Here is a 17,857-nt window from a genome sequence, read left to right as displayed (position 1 = left end):
CGCCAGACTCAGTTCACAGATGGGCCCAGCCTAGAACTTGGTGGAGTCTCAATTCAACGGCGAAGAGACACTATTTTTCCTTCTACTGCACTTCCAAGTCATCCTAAGGACTGGAATCAAACTTGGTTCTACTGCCAAGACACATCTTCGGCTGAAGAGAATCCTCTGCCAGATTATTGTGACTACCGGCTCAACCCAAAGCACCCTCTTCCAGACCGGCTCACCACTGCTGAACGAGCCAAATATATGCCTACCTTTTCAAATGAGCTTTGCTGGCCAACGGATTGACTGGCGTCGACCTGGTCCATTGCTGGGTTGCTTGGAGGGTTATGCCTTTGATCCACCGTCCCGGCTTAATGTGCACATATACCGGTGATGTCAAAGATTCGCAGCGCCACTGCCAAATTCGTCTAACGGATAAAGCGATCAATGACATGACCAAGGCCCTTCTTGGGGAGACCTTGGAGAGCTGTAGCAAGGTGGGGCTGAATCCCTTCTGCAAACTTAACCCGCCACCAAATGTAAGCTCCCAAAATCATTTACTTTGCTCACTGTTTATATAATCTACATACCCCTTATCTTCTTGTGACTTATGCAGGCTGAATCTGCCTTCTGGAATAAGAAGTACAAGGAGAAGGAGAAAGCTCCCAAGAAGCCCATGGCTAAGACCAAGGCCCCAAAGAAAAATAAGAAGAAAACAACCACCTCAGAGTTGTTTGCTTTGAATGATGATGAGTCAGAGGTAGACCTTGACTCTCTTGGCTCATTTTTCAATTATCTTATTGACACTGATTGCTATTAGGATGACGCAGAAGTCAGCCAGGCGGATGATGAAGAGGTACCTATTATTTCCTCCGACTCAGCGCCTTTGCCAAGATAGAAAATTCGACAAGTAACCTGAAAAGTAAGGTTTTCTCACCCTTTAGCTTGCTTGGAGCCCAACTTTATTTTGAAGCAACAACAACATGAGAACCGGCATAGAACTTGAAATAATTGAGGCAGAGAGCTATCCTCCGGGTTACCCAACACACCGGCCCCTCGCAAGCGTCGGAAAGATGTGCCTCAGAATTCAAACTCTTTTTATCCGAAGGCGGGTCTTGTTTGCCAACCACTTACTCCTTCCGACTCAAATTATCAGGGAACATCTCATTCCTCTTCTTGCGACTCATCTCAAACCCAACTACCGGCTTTCAAGACTGCCCCTGAGTAATGACTTTTGACTTTGTTGTTTTAGCATTTGTACACACATATACTGACCTCTTCATCCTTTTCTTGGAGTGGGATAGCAAAGCCAAGCAAGAAGGCAAAGACTCATAAGTCGGCAGAAGACCCAAAGATTCATGAGTCAAAAAAACAAGCGCCAATATATGAAGCTTCTGTGCAAAACCCCAAGGAGGTTACTGATGACCTGCCACCAGAGAACCCCGACGCCTCCACTGACCCTATGGTTGTTGATCCTTCGGGTGCTAAGCCGCCAATTCCAATCAAGCCTTCTTAGGAGCATGCTGAAGATGTTCTGATCATCAGCACTAGCTACACAGAGCCGGGGAATCCTACCATCCTGGATAAGCATTCTGCCAAGGAAGAACTGATTCAGAAGCGCAAGGTCAACTTTGATATTGCCAACTATTCTCATTTGGGCGTCAGTGAACTACTCTCTGGCTATCTCAGTCAAGTGCACACTACCCATGATCTTGATATGGGCATAGTCAAACAGATGCACCATGAATATGAGGTACAAACTTCTGCTTCCTCTATTAATATACTCATTCAGCCCCCAAGTCTTAGTCATAGGAAAGAATTTAGTGAGTATGGCAAAGACTTTAATCAGTATACCATAGTAAAAACTTTGAGCCATAGCCCCCATGAACCGACTTGCCTTGAAAAAGATGAGCCGGATCATTTAGCTTCTAAATAAAACTTCACCTCATAGCCCTCACAGTCCGGGTTACCTTTGAAAAAGATGAACCGGATTTGTCTGCCAATTTTTGAAAGAACTTCTGCCCCATTAGCCCCCAAGTGCCAAGTGTTGTTGCTTGCAAAGGGCTTGGGACTTTGTCTGTATGATATCTTAACATAGCTGCTTATAATTGTTCAACATCTTGTTTACAGGAGGCCTCATCTCAATTGGCTGATTTGAGAACCAGACTCGAGCTTCAAGAGTCTAAGACCCGGAAAGCTGACTCTAAGTTCAAATTTAGCTTGGATGAAATGGAGAAACTGAAAACCGGGTTTGCTATAGAGAGAACCGCCTGCGCTGAAGAAAAGACTACCTTAGTGCAGAGAACTGAAAACGCTGAAGCTTCTTTACAAGAGGTTCACCACAGAGCTCACTGGCTTAAAGTGCCACATTACGCAGATGACTGCCGCTATCTTTGGTGAATAATACTGAATATTTTGATCATTTCCGATGCTTAAATTCTTAACCTGCCTGGTGACTTAACTGCATGTTTGTTTTAACAGGCCCCAGGAGTACCAACCTTGGCCAAGATATGCTAGTAAAGCTAAAGGCAGTTTATACGCTGGCAGAGCAACTATATACAGGCGCTCAGTGCACAGTAGTCACCATCTCGCACACCAAGCAAGCACCTTCTCTTCTCAGGGATGTTTTGAACAAGCTCTCTGTTCTGCCCGCAAGAATCAAAGAAATAAAGCGATCATCTGCTAGAGCTGGCACTATTACTGCCTTGAGCCGGACGAAGGCGTGGTAGGCAAAACTTGACCCGGCCGAGCTGTCCCACTAGTTGCCCAAGTTTCAAAGAGGACGGGTCTCTGTTCGATCAGAATGATTTTGCTGCTTGCGTGAAGGAGATGCGCCCACTGGCAAGCCAACTCACCGAAGAAACTGACCTGTCCAGATATCAGGCGGCTTATACGGCTGAAAATTCCAAAGTGAGGGCGCCGACTTATGAAGCTGTGGATCTCATTCCTCCAACACATAAGCACACTTTCGCTCCTGAAATTGATCCATCTGAAATTATTGATGACGAAGCTGAATTTCAAGCCTTGACTGGCCTCAACTGGGCATCGCGAAACTTCCAGACGATGGAAGAAGGAGAGGAAGAGCTGGCGCAGGATGACCCGGAAGCTTCAACTCGCCAAGGCCAGGACAACTAATCCATGGGGTGGCTCTCAAACTTCAGGATAGCATCTCTTGCTAAAAAACTCTTTAATCATTTGGGCTTTGGAAAGTTGTGTAAGAGGCTAGTTAAAACAATGATCTGTCATGCCATCGAGCATGTTTATAGCTTTATAAACTGCCGAAGAACTTGCGATGCACCATTGATGAGATTGCAATGAAGATCCATCTTATTTTGCAATGTTCCTGCATACATATTGAACAACATATACCCTGGCGGTTTACGCCATAATGTCCAATATAATATAACCTGGCGACATAAAGTCGATAACCAGGGCGGGCAAAAAAAACCCTAAATACTTTATTCAAATATGAAGCCATACTGTAGACCAATAACATAACGATGCTGTAAATAAATAAGTCTGTAAGCTGGAAGCATGATAGGTCCAGAAGAGGAGCTCGATTCTGTTTTTTTGAAAAACTTGGTTTTTTTATCCCGTAAGCCGGCTCTCACGTGACATAAACCCGTTGTTTTAACCTTAACCAGTTCAGGGTCTTATTGAAAAGAGTAACTGTTAAGAGTACAAACAGGCCACATAGCGGAGAGACTGCGACAACAGGTGAGTTTATCCTAGCTCTCTGTAAGCCGGCTCTCACGTGACAAAGTCTGCCGTTTTAACCTTGACAAGTTCACAGTCTTTAAAAAGAGTAACTGTCAAGAGTTTGGTGGGTCACCTGGCGAAGTAACATCTTGCGAACAGGCATGTTTAACTCAAATTTGCGGCTTGGAAACCGGATCACATGGGTGTGAACAGCTATGATCGGTGAGTAGGAAGCCCCCATGGTGACCAATGAATCGGCTTGGAAACCGGATCTCATGAGTGTGAACAGCTATGCTCGGTGAGCAGAAGGCCCCCATGAGACCAATGAGTCGGCTTGGAAACCGGATCTCATGGATGTGAACAGCTATGCTCGGTGAGCAGGAAGCCCCCATGAGACCAATGAGTCGACTTGGAAACCAGATCTCATGGGTGTGAACAGCTATGCTCGGTGACCAGGAAGCCCCCATGAGACCTTATGAACAGACAATAAAGACTCAAATTCTTTGAAATGAAACGACAGAGGCCCCAAAATTTTAGGGATGCCGAGTTTATTATACGGATCAAAATATATACATTGATAAAGGTATGTATAGCACAAGAGCCGGTGGCTCAAGCGTAATATGGTCACAAATGAGCAATGTTCCATGACCGATGGGTCTCCTCCTCCTATGTGTGTGAGTCCTTGTTTTCTCGAATATCAATGAGGTAGTATGACCCGTTGTTCAGATTCTTGCTGACCACAAAAGGTCCTTCCCAAGGCGGGGATAATTTCTGCATATCTGTTTGATCCTAGATGAGCTGGAGCACCAAGTCTCCACCGCCAGGTCATGCTCCTCATCCAACAAATCAAGAGCATCCTGACGTGCTTTTTCATTATCAACTTCAACATAAGCCGCCATGCAGGGTGAGTCATGATGAATATCACTTGGAAGAACCGCCTCAGCCCCGTAAATCATGAAGAAAGGTGTGTAACCCATCGATCTGTTGTGGGTAGTGTTTAAACTCCACCATACGGAGGGCAACTCCTCAACCCAACAACCCGACGTCCTTTGCAAAGGAACCATAAGCCGGGGTTTGATTCCTCTCAAGATTTCTTGGTTGGCTCGTTCAACTTGACCATTGGACTGGGGGTGAGCTACAGATGAGATGTCAAGACGAATATGCTCTTGTTGATAGAAATCTTTCATAGCACCTTTGGACAGATTAGTACCTTTATCAGTTATGATGCTGTGAGGATAACCAAAATGAAAGATTACCTTTTTCATGAACTGAACCGCTGTGGCCGCATCACAATTGCTGACCGGCTCTGCCTCAACCCACTTTGTAAATTTATCAACCGCCACCAAGAGGTGGGTTTTCTTATCCTTAGACCTTTTGAAAGGTCCAACCATGTCAAGCCCCCAGACCGCAAACGGCCAAGTAATTGGAATCATCCTCAATTCTTGAGCCGACACATGAGTCTGTCGAGAAAACTTCTGACAACCATCACATTTACTGACTAGATACTCTGCATCAGCATGAGTCGTTAACCAATAAAACTCATGACGAAAAGCTTTGGCCACAGTTTCCTTCATGGATCTCCCTTAGAATTTCAAGGCCCTCTTCAGGAGAAACACGATGCTGGAACACGCATGTGACACTGCATCGGTGTAACTCGCCATTGATAATAGTCATGGACTTAGAACACCAGGTTACTTGCCTGGCCAGAGCTTCATCCTCAGGAAACTCCCCCCGGGTCATATAAGCCAAATACGGAATTGTCCAATCAGGGGTGGCATGAAGAGCCGCCACTAATTATGCCTCCGGGCCAGGGATTGCAAGATCCTCTTCTATTGGTAGCTTAACTGAAGGGTTATGTAAGATGTCAAGGAAAATATTGGGGGGCACCAGCTTTGGCTGAGATCCTAGCCGGTTTAAAGCATCGGACGCCTCATTCTTTTTGCGAACAATGTGATCCACCTGATAACCCTTGAAGTGACCAGTGATGGCATCAACTGCCCAGCGATAAGCCGCCATGAGTGGGTCTTTAGATTCCTAGGTACCTGAAACTTGCTGAGCCACCAAATCTGAGTCGCCAATGCACCTGACCCTGCTTAAATTCATCTCCTTGGCCACTCGTAGACCATGAAGCAAGGCCCATACTCAGCTGCATTATTAGTGCAAGGGAATATTAGTCGTAGCACATAACAAAACTTATCACCTCGTGGAGAAGTCAAGATAACTCCAGCCCCCGAGCCGTCAAGCTGCCGAGACCCATCAAAGTGGATTGTCCAATAAGTGTTGTCCGGCTTATCCTCAGGCATCTGCAATTCTGTCTAGTCATTGATGAAATCCACAAGAGCTTGAGACTTGATAGCCGTCCTTAGCATATATTTCAACCCATGGGGTCCCAGCTCAACGGCCCACTTGGCCACTCGACCTATGGCTTCTCTATTTTGAATTATATCACCTAAAGGAGCAGAATTGACCACAGTAATGGGATGACCAATAAAATACCGCTTTAATTTGCGACTGTCCATGAAGACCCCATATACTAGTTTCTGCCAATGCGTGTATCTTTGCTTGGACTCAATCAAAACCTCACTAACATAATAAACCGGCTTTTGGACTGGATACTCCTTACCCGACTCTTTCCTTTCCACCAAAACTGCGACACTGGCGGCTCTGCTATTTGATGCCACATATAGGAGTAAAGGTTCCTTCTCAATGGGAGCTGCGAGAACCGGCGGCTAGACGAGTTGCTTCTTAAGTGCTTCAAACGCCTCATTGGCAGCATCACTCCAAACAAAGTGATCTGTTTTCCTCATCATCTAGTATAGAGGAATAGCCTTCTCTTCCAGGCGGCTTATAAACGGCTTAAGGCTGCAATACGACCCGCCAGGCGTTGAACATCATTGACAGACGCCGGCTTAGCCAGTGAGGTAATAGCCTCGATTTTCTCTAGGTTAGCTTCGATTTTCTCTGGGTTAGCTTCAATGCCTCTCTCAGAGACCAAAAACCCTAAAAGCTTGCCTGCAGGCACACCAAAAATGCACTTGGCCGGGTTAAGCATCATCTTGTAGACCCGGAGATTATCAAATGTCTCTTTTAGATCCTCCAATAGAGTCTCCTTCTTTCTGGATTTCACAACAATATCATCCACATAGGCATGAACATTGCACCCAATGTGACTATGAAAGCAGTTCTGCACGATAAGTCACCTGGGCACTCTTAAGCCCAAAAGGCATAGACACATAGCAGAAAGCTCCAAAAGGCATGATGAAAGCCGTCTTCTCTTGGTATTTGACTGCCATCTTGATCTGATGGTATCCAGAATAAGCATCCAGAAAACACAAATGCTCACAACCCGCCGTAGCATCTATGATCTGATCAATACACTACAAAAAAAGACACATCCATGGCATTTTGGGGTGAACGATTTTTTCTGTCATGCTTATGACACTTCTATGACGATAATTGTGACAAAACCCGGTATCATCATAGATGTGGTGGGCTCCTACTTCTATGACAAAAAATCATGACAGAAAATGGGCTTTTCGTCTTGGGTGGACCGGAGACGCATCTGCATGACATTCTTTGGGCCGTCCATGATGGAAAAAACCGTGGTAGAAGCGAGGGCGAGGAAAATATCAGGGAGTTCCCGGTTACGGTGCGTGGTCGGGGTCGAGTGATGCACGGAGGGATTGCGTGTTTCTCTCATACACATAAGCGCGTGGGTGCGAGGAGTTGGGCTCTAACTGAACCTGAGCGAGGAGTTCGCCTACTGTACCCGAGCGATTGCACTTGTGACGCGTTACTGAACCCGAGCGATCGATCGATCCCTGGCTATTAACTAAACCCGATTGAGCGATTCCTTCGCTATGGCTGCTAACTTAACTCGATTAACCTACTGCCTCTTGATGAACAGTGAGCATTGTTGGGGGTTGGATGAATAGTTCCTGGTGGGGGTTGGATGAATTGGACCCCGTGGGGGTAGAGGCCGTTGCTGCGAGATGAACAGGACCCCGATTGAGCCGGTTGGGGGTGGATGAACAGGACCCCATGGAGGGCTGGTTGAACAGTAGCCGGTGGAGGGCTGAATGAACAGTAGACCATGGAGGGGTGGTTGAACAGTAGCCGGTGGAGGCTGGATGAACAATAGCTGGTGGAGGCTGAAGGAGGTCGGTGGTGGATGAACAGTAGCTGGTGGAGGCAGGAGGGAGACGCCGTGGATGAACAGTAGCTGGTGGAGGCAGGAGGGAGACGCCGTGGATGAATAGTCACAGGTGGAGGCTGAAGGAGGTCGGCGGTGGATGAACAGTAACCCGTGGAGGTTGGAGTGAGGCAGTAGACTGATACGTCTCCAACGTATCTATAATTTTTGATTGTCCCATGCTATTATATTATCTATTTTGGATGTTTAATGGGCTTTATTATACACTTCTATATTATTTTTGGGCCTAACCTATTAACCAGAGGCCCAGTCCAAATTGCTATTTTTTTGCCTATTTCAGTGTTTCACAGAAAAGGAATATCAAACGGAGTCCAAATGGAATGAAACCTTCGGGAGAGTGATTTTTGGAATAAACGTGATCCAGAGGACTTGGAGTGGACATCAAGAAAGAAGCAAGGAGGCCACGAGGCAGGGAGGTGTGCCTGCCCCCCTGGGCGCCCCCACCCTCGTAGGCCTCTCGCAGCTCCACCAACCTACTTCTTCCTCCTATATATACCCATATACTCCAAAAACATCCAAGGGCACCATAGATCAGGAGTTCCGCCGCCGCAAGCCTCTGTAGCCACCAAAAACCAATCGGGACCCTGTTCCGGCACCCTGCCGGAGGGGGGATCCATCACTGGTGGCCATCTTCATCATCCCGGCGCTCTCCATGACGAGGAGGGAGTAGTTCACCCTCGGGGCTGAGGGTATGTACTAGTAGCTATGTGTTTGATCTCTCTCTCTCTCTCTCTCATGTTCTTGATTTGGCACGATCTTGATGTACCGCGAGCTTTGCTATTATAGTTGGATCTTATGATGTTTCTCCCCCTCTATTCTCTTGTAATGGATTGAGTTTTCCCTTTGAAGTTATCTTATCGGATTGAGTCTTTAAGGATTTGAGAACACTTGATGTATGTCTTGCATGTGCTTATCTGTGGTGACAATGGGATATTCACGTGATCTACTTGATGTATGTTTTGGTGATCAACTTGCGGTTCAATGACCTTGTGAACTTATGCATAGGGGTTGGCACACATTTTCGTCTTGACTCTCTGGTAGAAACTTTGGGGCACTCTTTGAAGTTCTTTGTGTTGGTTGAATAGATGAATCTGAGATTGTGTGATGCATATCGCATAATCATACCCACGGATACTTGAGGTGACCTTGGAGTATCTAGGTGACATTAGGGTTTTGGTTGATTTGTGTCTTAAGGTGTTATTCTAGTACGAACTCTATGATAGATTGAACAGAAAGAATAGCTTCATGTTATTTTACTATGGACTCTTGAATAGATCGATCAGAAAGAATAACTTTGCCGTGGTTTTGTACCCTACAATAATCTCTTTGTTTGTTCTCCGCTATTAGTGACTTTGGAGTGACTCTTTGTTGCATGTTGAGGGATAGTTATATGATCCAATTATGTTATTATTGTTGAGAGAACTTGCACTAGTAAAAGTATGAACCCTAGGCCTTGTTTCCTAGCATTGCAATACCGTTTACACTCACTTTTACCACTTGCTACCTTGCTGTTTTTATATTTTCAGATTACAAATACCTATATCTACCATTCATATTGCACTTGTATCACCATCTCTTCGCCGAACTAGTGCACCTATACAATTTACCATTGTATTGGGTGTGTTGGGGACATAAGAGACTCATTGTTATTTGGTTGCAGGGTTGCTTGAGAGAGACCATCTTCATCCTACGCCTCCCACGGATTGATAAACCTTAGGTCATCGACTTGAGGGAAATTTGCTACTGTCCTACAAACCTGTGCACTTGGAGGCCCAACAACGTCTACAAGAAGAAGGTTGCTTAGTAGACATCATAGATGGTGGATGAACAGTAGCCCGTGGAGTCCTGTTTTGCGATGCCACACCTCTCCCGATGAATAGGACCACCGTTTCGATCGTAGGAGGTCGAAGAGAAGTCTGTTTCCTCCGTTTTGCGGTATGCCACACCCCTCCCGATCAATAGGACCTCATTTCGACTGTAGGAGGTCGAAGAGAAGTCCGTTTCCTCCGTTTTGTGGTATACCAAACCCCTCCTGGTGAACAGGATCCCGTTTCAACCATAGGCAGTCGAACAGAAGGCCGCTTCCTCAGTTCTGCGGTACGCCTGACCTTGTTTCGGTTGTTCCGTCCAAGCTAGTTGGCTCCCGATGAGCATGACACATTCCATTGCCTCCCGATGAACATGACGACGCAGTTTCTCCGTTCCGACCCAGCCGGTTGACTGCCGATGAATAGGACGTCGTCACTGCTCTCTGTTGCTTCTCCATGTACACGAGCCCTAGCCGTACGTATGGCAAGTAGGTGTTTGAGACCCCGCCTGTATGTACGTACGTGGTCGTATTTAATTTCTTGCACCGTGGCTGTACGTACGTGTACACGATATTGATGGGACTGCGTGACTTGCTACATCCGCGCCTCTACTACGACACATGTCCTTCCTTACTCGGCCATGGTTCATCGCTGCAGCCTGTAGACAGACCGGTCGACCAGTATGTGCGTACACATACGCGACCAGAATGACAATGCTACATACACTTCGACCAGGTCGGTCCCGACTGTCAGGGAGGATAAGAAGGCACTTCCTTGTGTGCGAAGTTATTGCTGGTGGGTCCCAGCTGTCAGGGGGAGAGTCATTTTTTTGCCCGTAATTTGGCCGCACTTCCTTGGGTGCGAAGATGTAGCTGGTGGGTCCCAGCAGTCAGGGGGGAAAGGTTTTTTCGCGAAATACGGTGGCCCGTCCGATGGGTCCCCACTGTCAGGTGGAGGAATTATTATTTTACGCGTAATAAGGTTGCACTTCCTTGCTATGGCCGTGGACCCAGCTGTCAGCCTCTCCATGTATAGTACTCTTCCGATGGAAGTTGTTCCTTGACCACATTGACCACGCCACACCGAGAGCACCAAGGCGGTGGACGATGGCAACGCCTAGGAAGGGGACGACACAGAGCCGGGGAAGACGCGGTAGTGGATTCCCATGCGCAGAGGAGTACGAGGGTTGACGGGTTCGGCTGCGGTGTGAGGCTGCTGTCGCCACAGAATAACAGGGGTTGTGGGTGAGTAGAGGGATGGCCTGGCCAGAGGTTGGAGTAGGGTGGGGCGGTCAGGCCTGCGCGGCAGCAGATCCGGCCACCAGAGGCAGGAGCAGGCGGCACAACCGATGCTTGTTTGGGCGGTTGGAGCAAGAAGACCAGAGGTTGAAGAAGCACTACGACCGTTGGATGGACATTATACGGTCACTGGAGCTAGAATCGTTCATATTGACTAAGTTGACAAAGCCCTCCATCTGCGTCAACTTAGTAGGCCCACATGTCAGCCTCCCACTATGGTGGGTCCCAGTTAGCAGGGGGAGTCTTCATTTTTTTGGCCCGTAATATGGTCGCACTTCCTTGCGTGCGAAGATGTAGCTGGTGGGTCTGAGCTGTCAGCGGGGGGAATGTTTTTTTTTGCGAAATACAAAGGCCCTTCCGGTGGTTCCCTGCTGTCAAGTGGAGGAATAATTATTTTACGCATAATAAGATTGCACTTCCTTGCTGCGGCCATGGACCCAGCTGTCAGCTTCTCCACGTATAGTACTCTTCTGATGGAAGTCGTTCCTTGACCACATTGACCATGCCGCGCCGAGAGCACCAAGGCGGTGGACGATGGCGAGGCCTAGGAAGGGGGCGACACGGAGGCGGGAAAGACGCGGCAGTGGATGCCCACGTGGAGAGGAGTACGAGGGTTGATGGGTTCGGCTGCTGTGTGATGATGTTGTCGCCATAGAATAATAGGGGTTGTGGGTGAGTAGAGGGATTAAGGGGTGTGGCGCGCCATAGAAGGCGCCACAGAATTGAGAGGACCTGGGTGCGGCAACAATCCTTGGTGGGGAGAAGCGAGATGATCTCCCCAAGGATGGCGTCTGGGAGATTGCTTATGCGGTCCACCCGAGATTCTATGGGTTCCTGGGATCTGGTGGGGGCGGGCTCGCCGCTTCTCCCCGTGCTGCAAGGCGTGGGAACTACAATAGGCATCGCCACTGGCAGGAGCCTCATCTTCTTGGCGCTGGGTTCAGCCGACTCCATTTTCCTCGAGGGCGTCACGTCGAGCTCATGGATTTGAGCAGAGTAACGAATGACGAGCCTAGTTGTAGTGCGAGTGAAGAAGAAGGGGAGCTGGGTTTTTCTATAGTACTGAGGAAGAAGGGTAGCTGGAGTTTTCTGTAGGAGTGAGGTGAGGAATTTGGGGGTACGAGTCGAGCAAGCTAATGTGAGGTGGGTGGGAGTGAGGAGGAAGAAGAGCACCCAAGTTTTTTTGGGGGGCGGTGTGCTGGGTAGGGCCTCTCATTAAGTAAATATATGGGCTTTTGAATTGATTTTATTATTTACTAGGGTAGATGGGCTGTTTTGTCTTGGGCCCAGAGAAGTAATTACTACTAGTACAGTGGAGACACTCTACAGCTACCCAGAAAAACAATTACTACTAGTACAGTGGATACACTACCGCTTCTGGCTCCTCTGAGGTCATCGAAACGTCTTTGAATGTCGTTTTACTTTTGTTCACCGACATGCGGGCCATGCAGCGCGCAGGCCCAAATGCCATCCACCAAATTAGAAGGCAGTATGCAGGCGGAGAGTCACCTCGGTCGTAGTGCGGCAATAATGAGCCATCGTATCACAAAACCCCACCTCCCCGCAGTCTAAGTTTGACGGATGAAGCAACCATCATTTCACTCTTCTCTGAATCCCCTTCTCCCTCACCGTCTTCAAGAAAGCCAACACTCACATCTTCCACTGTTCTTCTCTCCCAATGAAAGGAAGGTAAGCGGATCCGTGATGTTGGTATATTTTCGTTCAAAAAAAAGAACTTTTGCAAAGCAGTAACCGATCCTCACTCTCTTTTTTGTTTCATTGTCATTGCGATTGTGTTTTCCTTTCAAAGGTCTCCTAGTATTCGTCAGTTTCATAATGGACCAAGGAGAACCAGGCAAAGATCTATCAATGTTGGACCAGACGCGGGAGGCTGATCCCCATGACACAAAGAGCTCCAAGAAGATGGAGGCAGCCACCGAGCCGACCCCAGATATGCTCACGACCACTACTGAGATGGTCAATGCCCAGTTTGAGGTTATAACCCCCGTAGCCCCGCAGGAGTAGTTTTCCCCCTTCGAGGATGTGTCCCCCCCCCCCCGCTGAGCTGCCCAAGGTGATTTTCTTCTTTGCCGATCTCGATTGTGGTTTTTCATCTAAGTATGTGGTGATAAATAATGCATAATTTTATTAGCTTCGATGCCATGCTACCTTCCCTGTCATAAATACTTTTGACTCTACATAGTGGTTTAAATAACTTGTGTTTTGTATATTGGAAAGTAATTCAGAATTTGTTTCTGTTTTAGTTAGAGCCTTGATGCAGACAAGGATTGTGCGGTTGTACATGTCACTCGCTATGAGGCGGATGACTTGAATATACACACTGGGAAAACATAGTTCTTAGGCTGTTGGATCCCGGAAGCCATTTGCACTTATACAAATGTCGAGATGTATTCTAGCCTCACTGTTGTCAGGCGTGTTGTCCAGGGTGTACTGAAGAATAAGAATTTCCAAGCTACTCCTTCATTTGTGAGGCATACTATTCTTGTCAAGCTTACGTAGGAAGATGATGTGGCATGCCTCCACAAACAAGTTTATGAGTGGCAAGGCCACAAGGTTATCTTCAGGAAGGTTCACAGGATTGAGCTGCTACCGGACGTCCTCGATGATGTTCATGGCAAGGTCCGTCTTGTGTCCATCCCAAATTAGATCGAGGCATGAAATAGTTGCCCCAGCTAGTGTTTAATAGTAGTTTGGATTGTGTCTAATTATCCGAACCTTGCCTATTATCGAGCCCTCTAGGGCTAGTACTCTGTTCGAATCCATCTATGGGAACTGCTCCTACTTTTGTGTGCCCGTGACTCATGTGAGAACCATCCTAATTGTTGCCGAAACAGATGCGTCCTCACTAGTTTTTTCATGAATATGGCATCGTAAGACATAAGTTGTCATGGTTTATCATACGAGCAGTGTGTGCTTGATGAAATAGAGTACTCGTTCGAGAACTGTGCGCCGACGTATACATAGGGTACGTAAGGCTGGTTAAGTACTTGTAAACACTGTTGGTGCTACCCCACTTGTAAACAATTGTGCAAAACACGTCACATTGGCTCAGCTCGCTTCAACACTATAAAAGTCGGGTATCGACCAACTAACAATCAATAATCTGATGTCTGACATATAAGCAACTACGTATCTTGTTACAGTGGTTCATGAAGTTAACTAAGGCCACAATGTAAATTCCAAACGTTCACACGCTAGTCCAGCCATCATGTGGAACATTCACATTAAACTCGGCTTCATAAAATACTTGAAAGCATAAGTTAAGAAATTTTATACATCTGAATGATTCATAGAACATAACAAACATATACTAGTTCATAGCAAAAGACAAAGTTGTGAGAAGGTTTACAAATAAGGAAAAATCAAGCAAGGCTTCTCTGAGCAAAGGGCCTCCCTAGGCAGGCTTTAATTTCCTGGAGTTCATTCTAGTTTTTCTTGATGCCACCATCCAGGGTTAGGTTCCCTCATTCCAGAATAACCAATTATAATTGTGTTCCTAGTTGGAATGCTGAACTGAACCATGTAGTGTACTGACCATCTGAACTTCTTGTGCAGTTCCATTAAATTTAAGCACCACTATTTGCAGAAATAAGCAGACCACAATGCCTCTTATCCGCGCACCTGTCCCAAAAACCTCCGTGCAGCCGCGCCAGCTAGTCCTCGTCCGTGTATGAACTGGGAGAAAGTGCATTCCCCACTAGGATGCAGTTGTTTTCGCTCGTCCCTACACTGCAATCAGGAAGTAAAACGTATGAATCGACTTCTTTTAGATTGCGTTGGTCATTCTACCTAGTTACTACCAATGTAGGAATACCTAGAAGATGGGTGGTTAGACGACGACTGCGAGGAATAGCCATCTCATTTTGCGCAGTTCTACTAAAACTGAGGTGTGTACTTTTGATTGCGCAGATAGAAACGATATGGAGACAGACATCCCTATTTGTGCAAATATCAAATACAGTTATTTAAACTATGACACTTATTTGTAGTGGCATATGATTAACAACAACATCTATTGCGTTGTAATTGACACTACATTGATAGTATGAAAGTTCCCTTAAGTAGCATCACATCACATCAATATTGCCACTAGATTAACATGCAGAACAATAGCATTAGTTTTACTATCATGAGAGTAGCACATGGTCAGTAAATGTGCAATCAAATTTGTGCAGTTCCACTCGGATGAAGCAATGTTGGCGGTGTGAGATTTAAGTGTAACTGCAAAAACACAATTCATGGGAAATAAAGCAAGACGGAAGCACTTCATAAAATGGTGATGACATTGCTTCAATTTATCAATGGCACTAGACCATTACTTAATAGTGACATTAGGTGGCATTGCTTAATGCTTCATGTGATTTTACATTAATGGTAGCGATATGGGCGTAGGACCAGCAGGGGCATAAAGTGGTGAGGCAGATGTGGTTGCCGAGATCGGCAAACACTCAGTCAACATGTCTGCATTTGTCCCATTTTTTATCTCGACATTTTCCTATGTGAGCACAGGAAATCTAGACCTGCTCGTTCTCATTTGCGTTGTCCCCAAACACCCCTCACTTTCTTTCCATTTTCGACCAAGAGATAGGTCCACTTGCCCCCACCCTTCGCCATCCACCATGCTTTCTTCGCCTTTTCAACCAAGAGACCAATTGGGTAGCCAGTATCTATTACTTTCCCCGTTTCCTCTTAGAACCAAGTCCGAGATTCATGCTACAACTTTCCCACTTTCTTCACTGTTTGAACTAACTCTTAGATTCGACTGTATGAACTTTACCTCTAATAATAGTAAAAGTCTAGTGGCTTTGGAACAGTCGACAGAAGTAGAAAAAGATCCACACGCAGCCACGTGGGGAGCTGGGGTAGTAGAGCAAGGCAGGTTTTGAAGGAATATATACCTGAGGGTTGTCGACATGTGGCAAACACGGTGTCGGAGTCCGCATCTTAGCCCCAATACCGCAGGGAGGAAGAAGGGCTTGGAGGCCCTCCTGAACCAGCGTTATCTTGGAGAGAATGACACGACTGCCGAGCGGGACATGCGGGCAGTTGTTGGTCTCCTCCCTCGCCGCTGACGACCGTGTGAACGATGCACCTACACCGCTGCCCCAGTCGAGGTGGTCCGGCCAGATTTGTGACCAGCCATGAGCAGAGAGTGTGTGGCCACCTATGTCTTGCTTAGATGTAGAGAGCATGAGAGAGTGAAAGAGAGGAACCCTAGGAAAGCAAGCACCGAGGCTCCTGCACATATATATAGTGGAGTGATTTTGTTGTACTAGCCGTTATTAAATTGAATGCGCGTGAACCACTATTTTCATTTAAAGTTCAAGTAAAAATAAAACTCGATCAATAACGTGCCACCATGTCCAGGACACACAATACTGTATCATTCACGTGCGGTCCCCGACCCTCCATCAAGTTGAAAACTAGACTAGTGAAAATGTCAATTGGGATGCCTCTTTGTAAACAAATGCGCTCCTAGCTTCAAAAAAAATGCGCTCCTACGTGTACCACTGAGTGAGTGTGAGAGAACTACTGCGTGCGTGCACCACTTCTCTTCGTGAGAGTATAATATACTATGCCCAAAGAACGTTCACCACAAGAGTAATAGTATAAGTGTGTGACGTGTGAGTTAAAATAAAAGGTGTGTGTCGTCTTTTATTTTTTAGAAGTTCTGAGGGTAGGGTGTGAATAGCACATATGTGTGTGACGTCTACCTATAGATAGACGGTGGGTGCGAGAGGACTCCGGAGAGTCATGACTCGTGAGGATGCGTGTGTGCGTGAGAGAGGGGGGACGTATCAATGAAATGCATGTGTCCATAAATCATATCTGACAAACATTCGCCAAAAGAAGTTTCCTAACGAACGTCGTGAGAACCGTTAGATCAGCATCCGACAGTGTCAGTTTTGTCATGTCATTTAACAGAACAGCCACTCCTCCGACACACAAATCTTCCACGCGAGTGTTAGCAGCTGCCGTATGCTCCTCCCTCCGTTCCAAAATGTAGTGCATATAGCTTTATTGAAAATTCGAACCTCGCAAACTTTTACCGAGTTTTCGTATACCAAAATGCACATATAGAATACCTAGTATATATCATTTCATCCATCTTCTAGGGGTAACTATAAAGATGGGGGGAGTTTACCAAGAAAGGTCGTCGTATGACCTGCATCAATTTCAACCATCCTTTGGTGTGGAGGAATATCATAGGAACTCTATATGATATGATTTTTATAGGATTTTTTTTCTGTAGAGCCAATTGGTTCATAGGAATAGATTCAGATACTCCACATTTCAAAGGAAAATAAACATGATATAATTTTTATAGCTTTAGAGCCACTTGGTTCATATGAATGAATTCCTATACTCCCACAATTTCAAAGGAAAATAAACATTAGCGTATATTCAATACAAAAGTTCCTATGATGTGAACCAAATGACATCTCTTTTCTAATCCCTCATCATAGGAATTGAGATACATGTCATCTCTAGATCCATTAGAAAAGTTCCTATGATGTGAACTAAATGACATATCTTTTCCAATCCCTACTCATAGGAATTGAGAGACATGTCATCTCTTTCCATACAACTTCCATGTATACATGTTCTCTATTCCTAAATAGCTAGTACAACCTACTAGTAGCTTTTTTCATGGACATACATGCAAATCATAAATCACATTGTTTTTGTACTCTATGCATGCAATTACCACATCATCAATTCGTGCATGTTACTCATAAGTTATTTCTTGCAGTAGATTTTGCATTGACAATGTATGTGTTGGTCACTTGCACACATATGTAGTTCACATTCACATTTTTGTTGGAAATGTCATT

The sequence above is a fragment of the Triticum aestivum genome, chromosome 7B (assembly GCF_018294505.1).
Source record: "Triticum aestivum cultivar Chinese Spring chromosome 7B, IWGSC CS RefSeq v2.1, whole genome shotgun sequence".
Taxonomy (NCBI): domain Eukaryota; kingdom Viridiplantae; phylum Streptophyta; class Magnoliopsida; order Poales; family Poaceae; genus Triticum; species Triticum aestivum.
The sequence above is the reverse complement of the archived record's forward strand: the minus strand, read 5'-3'. Positions refer to the sequence as shown.